The sequence below is a fragment of the Haliaeetus albicilla genome, chromosome 4 (genome assembly GCF_947461875.1).
Source record: "Haliaeetus albicilla chromosome 4, bHalAlb1.1, whole genome shotgun sequence".
NCBI classification, from domain to species: domain Eukaryota; kingdom Metazoa; phylum Chordata; class Aves; order Accipitriformes; family Accipitridae; genus Haliaeetus; species Haliaeetus albicilla.
Window position 1 is genome coordinate 35,413,036 of NC_091486.1, and position 12,446 is coordinate 35,425,481.

The 12,446-nt window shown below is 41.0% G+C and overlaps 1 long non-coding RNA gene across 3 annotated transcripts in view; it reads right to left on the reverse strand.

Annotated features, from left to right (window-relative positions):
- LOC138685139 (uncharacterized) overlaps positions 1-12,446 on the reverse strand; it is a 34,787-nt gene that overhangs the window by 12,574 nt on the left and 9,767 nt on the right. For 2 of the 3 annotated variants that reach the window (XR_011324403.1, XR_011324401.1), the window contains exon 3: positions 1,341-2,593. This is a non-coding gene — a long non-coding RNA (uncharacterized lncRNA). Of the gene's footprint in view, positions 1-1,340; positions 11,619-12,446 lie in introns of those variants that run through there. The other variant, XR_011324402.1, reaches the window with a different exon arrangement.

Below are 12,446 nucleotides of genomic sequence, written 5' to 3' on the forward strand. Positions count from 1 at the left end.
GGCAGGGAAGTTACAAGAATCCTTGACTTCCAAGGCTTAGGCATTGGTAATTTGGTGGCAGAATGAGGGTAATTCAGACCACAGCATTTTTACAATCCCGCTATGTAAGTCCATGCAGATAAGATACAGGTACAGCATACAAGATACAGGATAAAAGAAACCCCATTTATCGAGCCTACAACATGGTTCCTGCACTCCTCAAGATCAACGGTAAAAGCAGCTTCCTACAGCCTCTTCTTAGAGAAATCTGAGGGGGATCATAAATCAGGTCAATATGTTAAGACTGTTAAAAGAATGAATAGAAGTATTAACTTATTTCAGATCCAGGATATTCTAAATTGCTTTACCGAAACACTTCCAGTGGCTGCAGACCAAGCTCTGCTCTGCTAGTTGCAGAACCCAGAGGCAGCAAAAACTGCTCATGGGCAAGACTGTCCTCTGCTGTACACTTCCAGCCATTTTTTACATCACCATTTCAGTGTACTGAGCAGTCTGGTTTCTGGGCATTACAGAGAGTAATTGTCCCACATGCCAAGAGATAACTTACATGTCACAGGCAGATTTAACCTGTCTTCTTACCTTAACTTTAAATGAACAGATGATTACTTTACTGTGACGCTTTTTGTTGAATGTATTTATAGGAAAATATCACTTATTTTATCATTAATTGGGAATGAATGTGAATCCAGCAAATATCTTGTATGAATTGTAAAAATGACATTCTAGAGTAGCTTCAGTTTTTCAGAAAAAGGATAAAAGACACATTAGTCTGGAAGGCAAGGGATTGGTCTTGTGATCAAATTTAAGGTATAAATTCTCTATTTTTCAAAATTATTTTGATTAGCTTTATCATGCATCTTATACAGTATAAAAATACAATGGGGAAATAAAACCACCATTCATTCATCAGGTAATTTTTCACATGCATATTAAAACTATGCTTGATAACACAGAGTACCACTACCCAGTCTAAAAATCTGGTAGTCAGGCTCTCTCTCGTGATCTCACGGCTCTGCTATGATTCATGAATATAGAAATCCATTAAAATGCTTTCATTAATCCCTGATGCTTTTACTGTATGCAAAAGGCATGCAGCTTAAATACCGAATTATACAATAGGCTTTAACCTTCTGCCATGACTCCCTCCTGAGTCTCATTGGCTTCGGGAGGGAAACGAATGATGAATTTGAACTACGTCAATGAAAAATTTAGAGACAAGTTAGAGCAAAATGTTTTGCAAGACATGACTATCATGACTATCACATTTGAGTGAACAAATGATGTTATGAAAACCATGGTTCATCACCTTTTTATATGAATGGGAAAGCATTCAGCTTTACCTTGCTGAAAATAGGTTGTCCAACCCCCATACAAACAGGTGCAGACAGGAGCTGAGGAACAAAACCAAGAAACAGTATGTTAGGGGAGGGAAACAGTTTCTTTTATTAAAAATGAGTGATTTGTCTGTATTTCCCCCCCCAACAGTCATTGATGTTCATTTACATGCAACGTTATATGATTGCTTCTGTTGTTGCTCTGAAGACAGTTATATTTTAAAAATTAGGTTCCATTCCTTGTGTTTTCGTTAAGCTAATGGTTAACAAAGACAGCAACAAAAAATAAAAAATCACATAAGCAGACACAAAAAGCACACACTAACTCACGAGCTCTATATTCCCACTGAAAAGTGGCGATCACTGTCCTGCGTAGCTGCTTCCAGAGCTGTTGGAACTGGTCCTACTCACAGGAATCAAAAGAAATAATAAACTGTGGCCTTTTAAAAATGAAACACTTCCGTGAACTTAAGGATATGGTTTTCTACCTCCTGAATCTTTTTGGCTTTCAAGTGGCAGTAATCAGGCGATTGCAAATACAGGTTTAGAGCTATAGAGCTATAGAGCCAGCCCCAACAGCTAGCCAACTGCCACCATTTTCAGGCTGTTTGAAATGTTTAGTTGCTTCTAGCTCTCTGGCACCTCAAAATTATTCACTCTTACCTCACGAAGCACTTCGTGGGCTTACCCAGAGGTCTCCAGAATACCCAGGAGCTACTGGGGGAACAGCTGTCCATCAACACGAGCGCGTAGGAACCGACGTGGCCGGAGCAGCTGCTCTGGGCTCACCGGGCCTGGGCCACGCTGCCACCTACAAAGAGTTAACCAGCCTGGCTAGACACCCCGTCCTTTCTGCAACTCTGCCTTCACCACCGTCATCAAACCGTTCCGCAGCAAGGCAACCCACGCAGCTGCTATTTCGTCAAACCCTCGCAGAGAGGGGTCACGCGAGGCTTTCGCCTCGGCAGAAACACTTGAGGCCGGTATCAGCACCAGGTCGCGGCTGCTGGCCCCTCAGCCCCGCGCAAGTACCATTTCTGTCTGAAGCTGCTGGCTGAGGTCAACACCTCCACTTTGTCTCCACTGCAATACTGAGGCACGATAACTGGATTCGGTAAGCTACAGGGTTTTACAGGGAAGTGTCTCCCTGCAGGTAACTACGCCACCCGAAGGCGCTCCTTGTTTACCCAGTGAACACGTTACCTCAGACGCCCAGCTCCACTGTCTTGATGAAGTAATTTCACTTTTGTTACTGATGCCTAGAAAACAACCAGCATACCCACCTTTTGAAGTTCACCCCAGTAACTTCAAATTAATCAGATAAAGGAAAAAAAAAAAAGAAGAAAAAAAAAGATGCCAGAACCAAGGAAGCAGTGTTTACATCACAGGAGGTTTGCTTGCAAGCTTCCTTCAAACCTAAATCAGGACCCACCATCTTGTTCTGTCCAACACTGCCAAATTTTCTTCCAAGCTCTACTGAACCTTTAATGTGATGGAAAAGGACTTAACTGCAAGGTTCAAGCAAACGACTTGAACTTCACTCGCAGACTTAACTGCAAGGTTCAAACAAATGATTTATTTGAACTTCACTTACAGACTTAATACAGTACTATTGCAGGTTTTACAGCTACAATGGAGGAATGCACTATTGCAATTTTTTAAGGCAAGAGTAGTACATTATTACAACCACAAGCGATTCACAGACAACCACAAACACATTTACAAACTTAAAGCATAAACAATATTCACTTACCCCTCCAGGTAAGGGCTCTCAATCCCAGGGAAGTTACCTCAACCGGCGTCCCGATCAAGGGGGGGAAGGGTTTCCTTCACTAGCCAACTGTATAGTTGGAGAAGCGACTCCCCCATTTCCAACCTGAATCTTAGAGTTTTTATCCCCTGACTTGTGGAATGGTGTGTATAACTATGTCTGAGCAGATTATGATATATGCCTAAATGGATTATGTATATCTGAGTGAAGTTTCCCCTTGTCTTTCCTTTGTTGGTCTGTGATTGTTGGAATACGCAAGGCTGTCATTTGAAACTGAAGCTGAAACCCTCCAGGTTTGGGGGTTTTTTTACCTTGCTTCCTCAAGCAACTGAATAGTGGTTGGATTGAGACTCAGGGCATACTATTTGTTAAGGGATTTCAAGGCTCAGTTCAGGTTTTGGTTCTTTGAATGGTGCAGCCGCTGCCCTGTTTACTTTAGGGTTTATCAGACGACCCAGGGCTAAGCTGTCTACATGGCTCCCCGTGAGTTGTCTCTGCAGAGAGACAGGGCCTCAAGGCAACCCAAGGCTGGGTCACTTTTGTAACCCCCCATGAGTCGCCTGTGTGCACTAGACATGGTGAAACTCGTTTGTGAACTATGAGCCAGACAATCCACACAACCTTTAAGCAGCACAATCACAACACTAAGTCCTAGAGCATTCAGTGACAAACGTTTACGAGAGCAAAGACAACATACCTTTCTAAATTTAAAAACCAAGCAAGAAAAATATTTTTCCTTTTGTAATATAAAATCAAAACTGTCAGTCCTTTTTTTCTTTCTTATTTCTTAAGATAAGTTTTAAATTAACTACTATGTTGGAAATACATCAAGGGCATTCACGCTTCTCATTCAGATTTGAAAGATTAACTCTTCAATTATTAAATTGTATCAACACCCGATGGCTTGCTGTGCACTCCATTTTTAAAAGTACATGAAAGATTAGTGTAACCAGAATACCTGGAATAAGAACATTTAGCAAACCTCTGCCATGCAGAAATCTGAAATTTTTGTTTAAGAACTGCTATATCAATTTACAGTTAATCCTAGGCTTGCTCTCAGGGGGGCTCAAGTCACTTTTTAATGGCTTTTAACAGCTGCACACATGTGACCCTCCCATCCCCAAACCGCTATGCAACACACAAGTATTGTTTCCAACTACGGGGATGATCAAATCCTTACTAAAAAGATTAGATGCCTGCTTTACATTCAAAATTACATATTAATTTACAAAAGGAAGGACATCAAATGTTTGTCTTTAAGAAAAACGAACAGGGTGGAAGAGGGCTATTTCAAACTGGGATTGATGCATTTCTCTAGAGCTGCCAGTGGGTCCCTTTGAGGTCCTGCTGAAATCCTAGTGCCCATATTCCAGAGGATTTGTGCTTTGCAGAGATCCGGGGTGAGGGGAAGAGAGGGAGGAACCAGAAATCTCTCCAAAGCATCACGCTCTGCTTACTGTTTAGTGCTACTCTTTGCAGACTGAGGCAAGTCCCTCTTAAGAGAGGTGTTGTTCCTCCAGGAACCATAGGTGGGTTAGTAAAACAAGAGCCCTTCATGCAGGTCACTGTCTCCTCTGAGGGTCTCCTAAATGTCTCACTCTGGCTATAAAATTCAGTGATTTCTGTGACAAGACTCTCAGTATGCACCTTTCGGCATCTGTTTCCTCAAGAAATTCAGCATGTCTAAACCCACCAGAGCACATCTCTCCGTTTAAAGAAACAACACCTCATTTTGCAAGAACTCACATTTTCAGCACCTATCCCTAGCCAGAAAGTCTAGTGGAGGTTGCCCTCAGTGACTGATGTCTGATGATGTCTTTCAGAATCTCCTTCTGAAAATTACACCCCATGAAGGGTTTACTGCAGTATCTTGACCTACTAGCTTCAGGCTACAAGGACCTGACATAATATACTAATACCAAAGACAAGTTACCTCATTTTAAAAACTCCCTTAACTTAAATAAAGCACTACCTCAGAGCTCACTCCATAGACCTGGCTAAGCTGAGACACGGAGGGACATGAAATAAAATAAGTACTAATAAAGTTATGTGACCCCTTGAGAATAAGCTTTATTTTGGTGGTAATTTCTGCATTGTGTAAGCTGAGGCAAGAGAGAATTCACACACACCCGCAGCCAGCTAAGATGGCATGCAATGATTGAACAGTTTTGAAACAAGTATTACAACACTAGCAAAGCATCAGCACAGCAAGAGTTAAGAGCATGTGCTGTGCTTTACTGGTGGGAATAGTCTGGGAAACAGAAATAGTAGGAATAGGATCCTTTACAATGATTTCAGTTTTTATTAACATATTTTTACAGGATATCCCAGTTAAGCCAGGCAGCTTGTTTACAATAGGGCCCTGTCCAAGGACAGCTTAAAACTATTATACAGTACATACAGAAGGACAATACAGTCCCAGCACAAGCTACCAGCAGGCAGTAAATCATGTCAAAGCCTCATGTTACACCTGATTAACTGCTTGGCTCCAGTACGACAACCTATTCCAAGAATGCTTGCTTCAGTGTAGTTAAGAGTTGTCAGAGAATTTATGTCATCTCATGGCAAGTTACATAAAATAGTGCCCCAGTGTACCATTTAAGAAGCATTACTTGGCATGAGCTGCAAGAGTGTGCGCTTCACACCTGCAGTATCCTCTGGTGCTATGTATTCCTTAAAAAAGGACTCCATTTAGATGTCTCATTTACTAGGAAAAATCACATCACCTCTGTCCCAACAGGATCACCTAAGCCTAGATTACAACTCTATCTGAATTACGCTTCATGAGACACATCCAAAATTTCATCACTCATGAGCCAGTCCATCCTCAATACGGCCACTGCAATTAAACTACATTTCCCACAAAATTTTTCTTGATTCTGCGAAATAGCTTAAAAATAGATATCCTTGTAAAATTGAAGAACTTACATGTTTCACTAAACATACGAGCCTGTGAGTGGACCAGTGAAATCTTTATACCACCTGAACACAAAGGAAACCTTGTTTCTGTGAAGGTCAAAATCAACCCAGGCCACTAAAGAGGCAAATTTCAGAAGCATCCTAAGGTCCATACATTGCGTGCCTGTCAAACACGCAAAGCACTATGAAAACCAAGCAATAATCCTTATGAAGTCTGTGTTTATGCAACTGTCAATCAGCAAGCCATACGGCATTAACTGAGATGTCACGTATCTTGATCAAGAGTTAGAGTCCTGTAAGTCAGCAAAAGTGCTTAATTGTAAAATCCATTAGCTCTGACTCTGTATGTGCAGCTTTTTTCAGAGCTGTGCAGGAACTTAGCAGAAAGCTGGAGGTCAATTTTAGCAGAAACACCTTCTATACACAGACACACACACAAAAACAAATCCAACATTTCTATAGGGTTCTTCACACTTGGCCAGCAGGAGGCTTGTTTGTATTCTTTTGTAAGATGAACTGATCACCACCTTTTTTTAAAGTCCAGTTTCATAATATCTCTTTCCTTAGGCAAGGCAAGTGATACTTCAGCTTTACTCTTGATTTCATAAACTGGTGAGCTGGTTTGTACTTCAAGTCTCTGCAGGAAACATAAACCCAGTAAAGAAGACAATTTCTTGCATTTAGCATATTGCAACACACATGGTGAGCTGAGCACCTGAATTCCTCCTCCTGCTTATTGAGGCAATTTCTTTTTTTAACAATTATATCGCAGATCACAGTAAAATATTTTCTTCTAAAACTGAACAAGGAATTTAATTAAACTAAGAACAAGTTTTCTAAAAATAACAGCAGAACAGCAGTGCACACATCTCTGGACTGCAAACCTATTTATCTACTTTTTCTGCTCAGTCATAACAGCATTTCCACAGCTATCACAAGAAGAGCTACTAACAGATGGAAAGCTTGATATTCAATCACCAGTTCCTTGGCAGAAGATGACAAAAAGTCCTTCTGCTTTTAGTATGGAGTAAGACCCAGACCAAATACTAAGGACACGGCAAAACAGATCTGCAAAATCTTTTAGAAATCCAGATACAGAAATGCAGATCATCCACAAGCTGTTGTGACATTTAAGGCAGAGGAGAGCACCTGAACAGTACCACTGTGGTGGCCTTTAGTCACAGGCACCTGTGAAATTGAGAGGCAAGAAAGAAACCAGCACACATTCCCTAGCAAGGTGTGACGTGAAACATGAGCACCAAGCACTGGGGAACAGCAATCTGAAATGGAAATGCGTATGACAGCTCTGGAGGGGGGGCTTTTCGGTGAGCAGTTAATGGTGGGAGAAATGTTTGGGGATGGGTTAGCTGAGGCCAGCTTTTCAGAGGACTTCTCTCTCTGAATCCTGAGCAGCACAGGACTTGTCCTTACAGATGGCACAGCTTCACGAGACAGTAGCTCTGGCAGGACAATCTCTAACACTGCCATGTTTTTGGATCCAAAGTTCACAGCTGCTTAGCTGGGGAAGGAAGAAGGGTGGGTGGGAGGGAAGCAGCTCAGCCATCATTGAGCTCAGTAACTGTAAGAGTCAGCAAGGCTGAACACAAGTGCTCATGGGGTTTAGCAAATTGCTGTCCGAGCCTTTGGGTGAGATGCGACCAAAGACCTGTGTTGCACAAGCCACAGAGCACAGCATACCAGTTCAGACACAACGTACAAGATCTTCTTTGTGGCTAGAAGTCATGCTGACAGCCCGGCAGAAAGAGCGGACACGCTGCAGAGGGACAGCTAGGTCCAGGAGGGTGCCTGGAGTTGCCACTGCCATTTAGTTGCCATTTGCAGAGCTCAGCATCTTGAGCAGCCTTGATCCTTGCAGATTTGAGCTGAACATTTTAATTAGCTCTGGTTTGGAAAATACAAAATCAGTAAATTTGCTTGTACCAAACTTGTTAATCTCCAGGTAGTTTTATTTAATGGCAAGAAAAATCAGAGGTTAAGTCTCAACTAAGAGTTCAGCTCTTCCAAGTTCAAGGTGCAACTGAAAATCTGTGACTAAAGCCAGCTGTGTTCATTGCCTTGCTCAATTACCTGGAAATGCATAAGTGCAAGCAACGGTATCTGCCTATACAGACTTGGTGACTACTACTTATACATGATTTTCTTTTCCCGGTCTTGCAAGTCTTTGCCCAGAGCATCAAATACCAGAGGCATGATGTGTTAACACCACCTTTCCTGTTGAGCTGTGCTCTACCATTCCACACTAGGCTTCCAAGAAGTTGTGTGCCTTTGGTAATTCAGCCTGCTAGAGGCACTCGTAAGGCAAAATTGAACAGAAACTGCTGTATTCCTTTCAAAGGGATCCATGCAATTTTTAAATTGTCTTTCAAAAATACACCAAATATACCCAGGGGAAATAAACTGACAATGTGGATTGCTGCCTGAAATCATTATACAGATAGCTCAGGGCATTTAGCCTTGTGATGAAAGAAAAGAAACAAGAAGAGATCAGCAGGCTTCAGAGAAATAACATGGTTTAGTAAATTGGGCACTTCCCCTTCCGCAACAGAAAGTTTGACATCACTTAGATTTATAAATACAGTACTGCACATGTTGGTTTTCCCAACTTGGAAGTCCCTACTGATAAGTTCAATATTACACAGATACATGCCTATAGTAGAGGGCTAGCTACTACTCTCATTTAGACATAACTGCAGATTTGTGACATTTTAAATATTTCACTGCACAGCTTTGTAAGAAGTGATTTTACTGCAAATAAGACTACCTTCTCATAAAAAGGCATGTACATTCAAGAGCAGTACTGAAAGACAATTAAAGTTTTGCTTTGCCAGTGTATCAGGTTAGATCAGTTCTTGCTGAGGAACAACACAAAGAGAGGTAATGGACTTCAGGATGTCTCAAAGCCAGAGAGTTAAGAGCCAAACTGTCTAAATACATTGCAAGCCTCAAAATCCTGAGAAGCTCTCTCTTATTTAACTTCAACAGAATTTAAAGGGAACTTGGGCACCATTTCTAGGTGAGCATAGCTTGATGAAGCTCTGAAAAATAAGCCTTTAGGTTTTTTAATATTTTCTTTAAATTAAATATTCATATGATATTAGTTAAACAATATAGTGGCAAGTTTTAGCATGTGCACTGAAATGGTATTTTACTACCTTCAAATAACCAGCAGGATGAGATATCAGAGACATTAGTCCTGACTGTATTATTCTTCCACTGAAACTACACCTACAGTATTTCAGCATTACAACAATTTGCACTTGCATCATCTTTTCCCTTATTAAAAAAAAACAACACAACTTGACCAGTGTTTCTACAAGCAACTCTTGCTCAATTAAAATGATACATCCAAACAGATTTATGCTACACCCTGTTTTGTCATTAAAGTACTTAATTCCAGGCGATGAGTGTATGTGGGTGCCTGCTCATGACTCTGAACTCCTCTTTTAAATGTATGTTCCAAAGATACTTTCCATATAGTCAAGGTCAATGGAGAGGGAGCAGGAAAAACTGAATTGTTAAAATTTCACAGAAGATATTAAGAAAGTTATGTACGAGGAAAGAGTTTGTTTCAATGCTAATCTTAGCAGGATTCAAATCCTTATTTTTTGTATGTTTTAGTTTTTAAGGCTTGAAATCTTGGAATCCATGAGAGACAGAATCACAGGGTAGAAACTACAGTGTGAACACTAAACCAATAATAAATAATCTGGAAAGTTTTCCCCTAGTTAAATTAATAAAATGCCCGTAAACATTTCTAGTACTAAACCTGCCATATTACACCTAATAGTCACTTGCTGGTGTGATCTCACCAGTATTTCTTTGGTTTGTTACATATCACATCTCTACACGTGAATTTCAACAGAAACACTGGCTGTTTGAGGTCCATGTGTCAGGGGACCCTCATACCTAGTTGCACAGCTCCCCCCGACCCCGGCAAAAGACTAACGGGGAAACAAACAAAATCAATAAGTGAAGAACAAAAGTTGACAGATAATGACTGAGGTGATCTTTAAAGTGACCTATACTGTACTTGAACTTCCTTATTTACCTACATTGTGATGATTTTAATAACACCATCTACTTGAAAAAAATTAGAGAAGGCAGTTCTAATTATACCAGAGGCCCCTATTAACAAAAACAGTGGCTGTGCCATCACAATAGCATTCTCATGCAAAAACAACAAGAACTTTACAAGCAGGACAACACACTTGCCAGATGGATGTAGCTATTTGCATTCTACAGATGGGGAAACAGAGGCACTGAAAGCCAAACATGTTACCTGAAGGGGCTTTGCCTCAAAGTTTGAGTCAGAGGCAGCTGAGCAGCATGACTACTGCTTCGAATGCTGATCATTACTCCACTGTCACCTTTTATTCCCTCTTCTACATTTCTAGTACTCATTCAACTGCACACCCGTTTTACTTTTAAACAATAAGCACTAGGGCGAGAGGTGCATACAATATTTAGCAAAATTGAGCCAGGGCCTCTAAGCACCATCACTACACACACAATGAGAGTAGTAACAGTCCTAAACCTGGCTATAGGCTGGATGGGAAGGAAAGATTGCAAGAGGGACTTTTTATTGTAATAAAGCTCATTATATATTAATCTGATACCTCCAGTTGGCATAAATGATGCACAACCTCACCACCCTGAAGCATCTTTGTGGTCGTCATCGTGGTTTTTTTCCTCCAGGTCAAATAAGCATATCTATTAGAGATTAAGACATAAACACTAAAAAAGAAGGAACAAAAAATGGAACCATAATTAGGAAAATCTCTTTGAAGACAATACCAAAATAGTAAAGCAGATACTAGAACAAATGAAACATTTTATTACAGTGAAGAAATTCTTACTGCTGTGATCTGGCAGACATGACAACATACACAAACCTGAACATTCATGGAAGACCAAATGGGCTTCTACAATTTGAATCTGAACTTTGCTCCTGGACTGCTTGAAGTGCCTCTTCCAAGCAGCACTCTCTTCAGCCTATTTTCCATATTCAGAAAGAATATTTACAACTCATGGAAAAAAATACTGATCGTATGTTTTAATGGATAACAGCTCCTTGGATAGTCTGAATCTCAGTGTGAGCTGTGACTTGCTTTCCAATATACTGGAATTAAACACACCTCATAACACCCATTACTTTGGCTTAGTTTCAAGAGGTTCTCCACATCCCACCCACCTGGCAGACTATGAAGCCAAGCCAATGTTTAGGCCAGTAAAGGTAGCTATGGGAGCAAGATCTGGTTTGGAAATAAGCTATATCGAGTGGGTCCAAAGGAGGGCCACAAAGATGATCAGGGGGCTGGAGCACCTCTCCTATGGGGACAGGCTGAGAGAGTTGAGGTTGTTCAGCCTGGAGAAGAGAAGGCTCCGGGGAGACCTTATAGCAGCCTGCCAGTACCTAAAGGGGGCCTGCAGGAAAAATGGGGAGGGACTTTTTACAAGGGCATGTAGTGATAGGACAAGGGGTAATGGCTTTAAACTGAAAGAGGGTAGATTTAGATTAGGAAAAAAATATTTACTGTGAGGGTGGTGAGGCACTGGCACAGGTTGCCCAGAGAGGCTGTGGATGCCCCCTCCCTGGCAGTGTTCAAGGCCAGGTTGGATGGGGCTTTGAGCAACCTGCTCTAGTGGAAGGTGTCCCTGCCCATGGCAGGGGGGGTGGAACTAGATGACCTTTAAGGTCCCTTCCAACCAAAACCATTCTATGTTTCTATGATTCTATACCCTACCAGTATTACCTTTCTGTAACATGATGAAGAGCCTAATTTTACGTACTGTCTTTCTCAACAGGATCTTTTTGAATGGCAGCACAGTCCTTTTAATTTTGGTAATTTCATCAGGATATCTCTTTATAGCTTTCTTCTTGCTAATTACTTGCTACCTAGCAAAACATTAGCTTTTGGTAAAGGAAGGCACATGGAAAACACAGTCTTTACCTTGGTGAACTCAGGCAATATAACCACATTGCTTGAAAACAAATGCATTCATGCAACTCAGATGTGGTCACCTCTGAGTCACGACACAACTCCCACATCAGCACACAACCTCCTGTCATTTGAGAACCTCATTAAACCTATCAACACTTGTATCTCTTCAGACTGATGAAATGGGAAAAGTTTCGAGAAGGCGATAGGTTTTGCTGTCCCCTAGCTATAATCTGCTGAATTTGGTAATTCCCTTCATAGTCGTTTCCCCTCTTAATGTCAATGGACATAGCACAAAGACCATAGATTCCCACATTTATTCAGAATTAGGATCCTCTGTTTGAGAAAAAAATATGCAGTTCGCAAAGCAATGTAAAGATACTTGTTCTCAGCAGAACTGCAAAACAATAAATCTTCAAACAAGCAAAAAAAGTCTGATTTTTAAAAAAAAACCCCATTTTA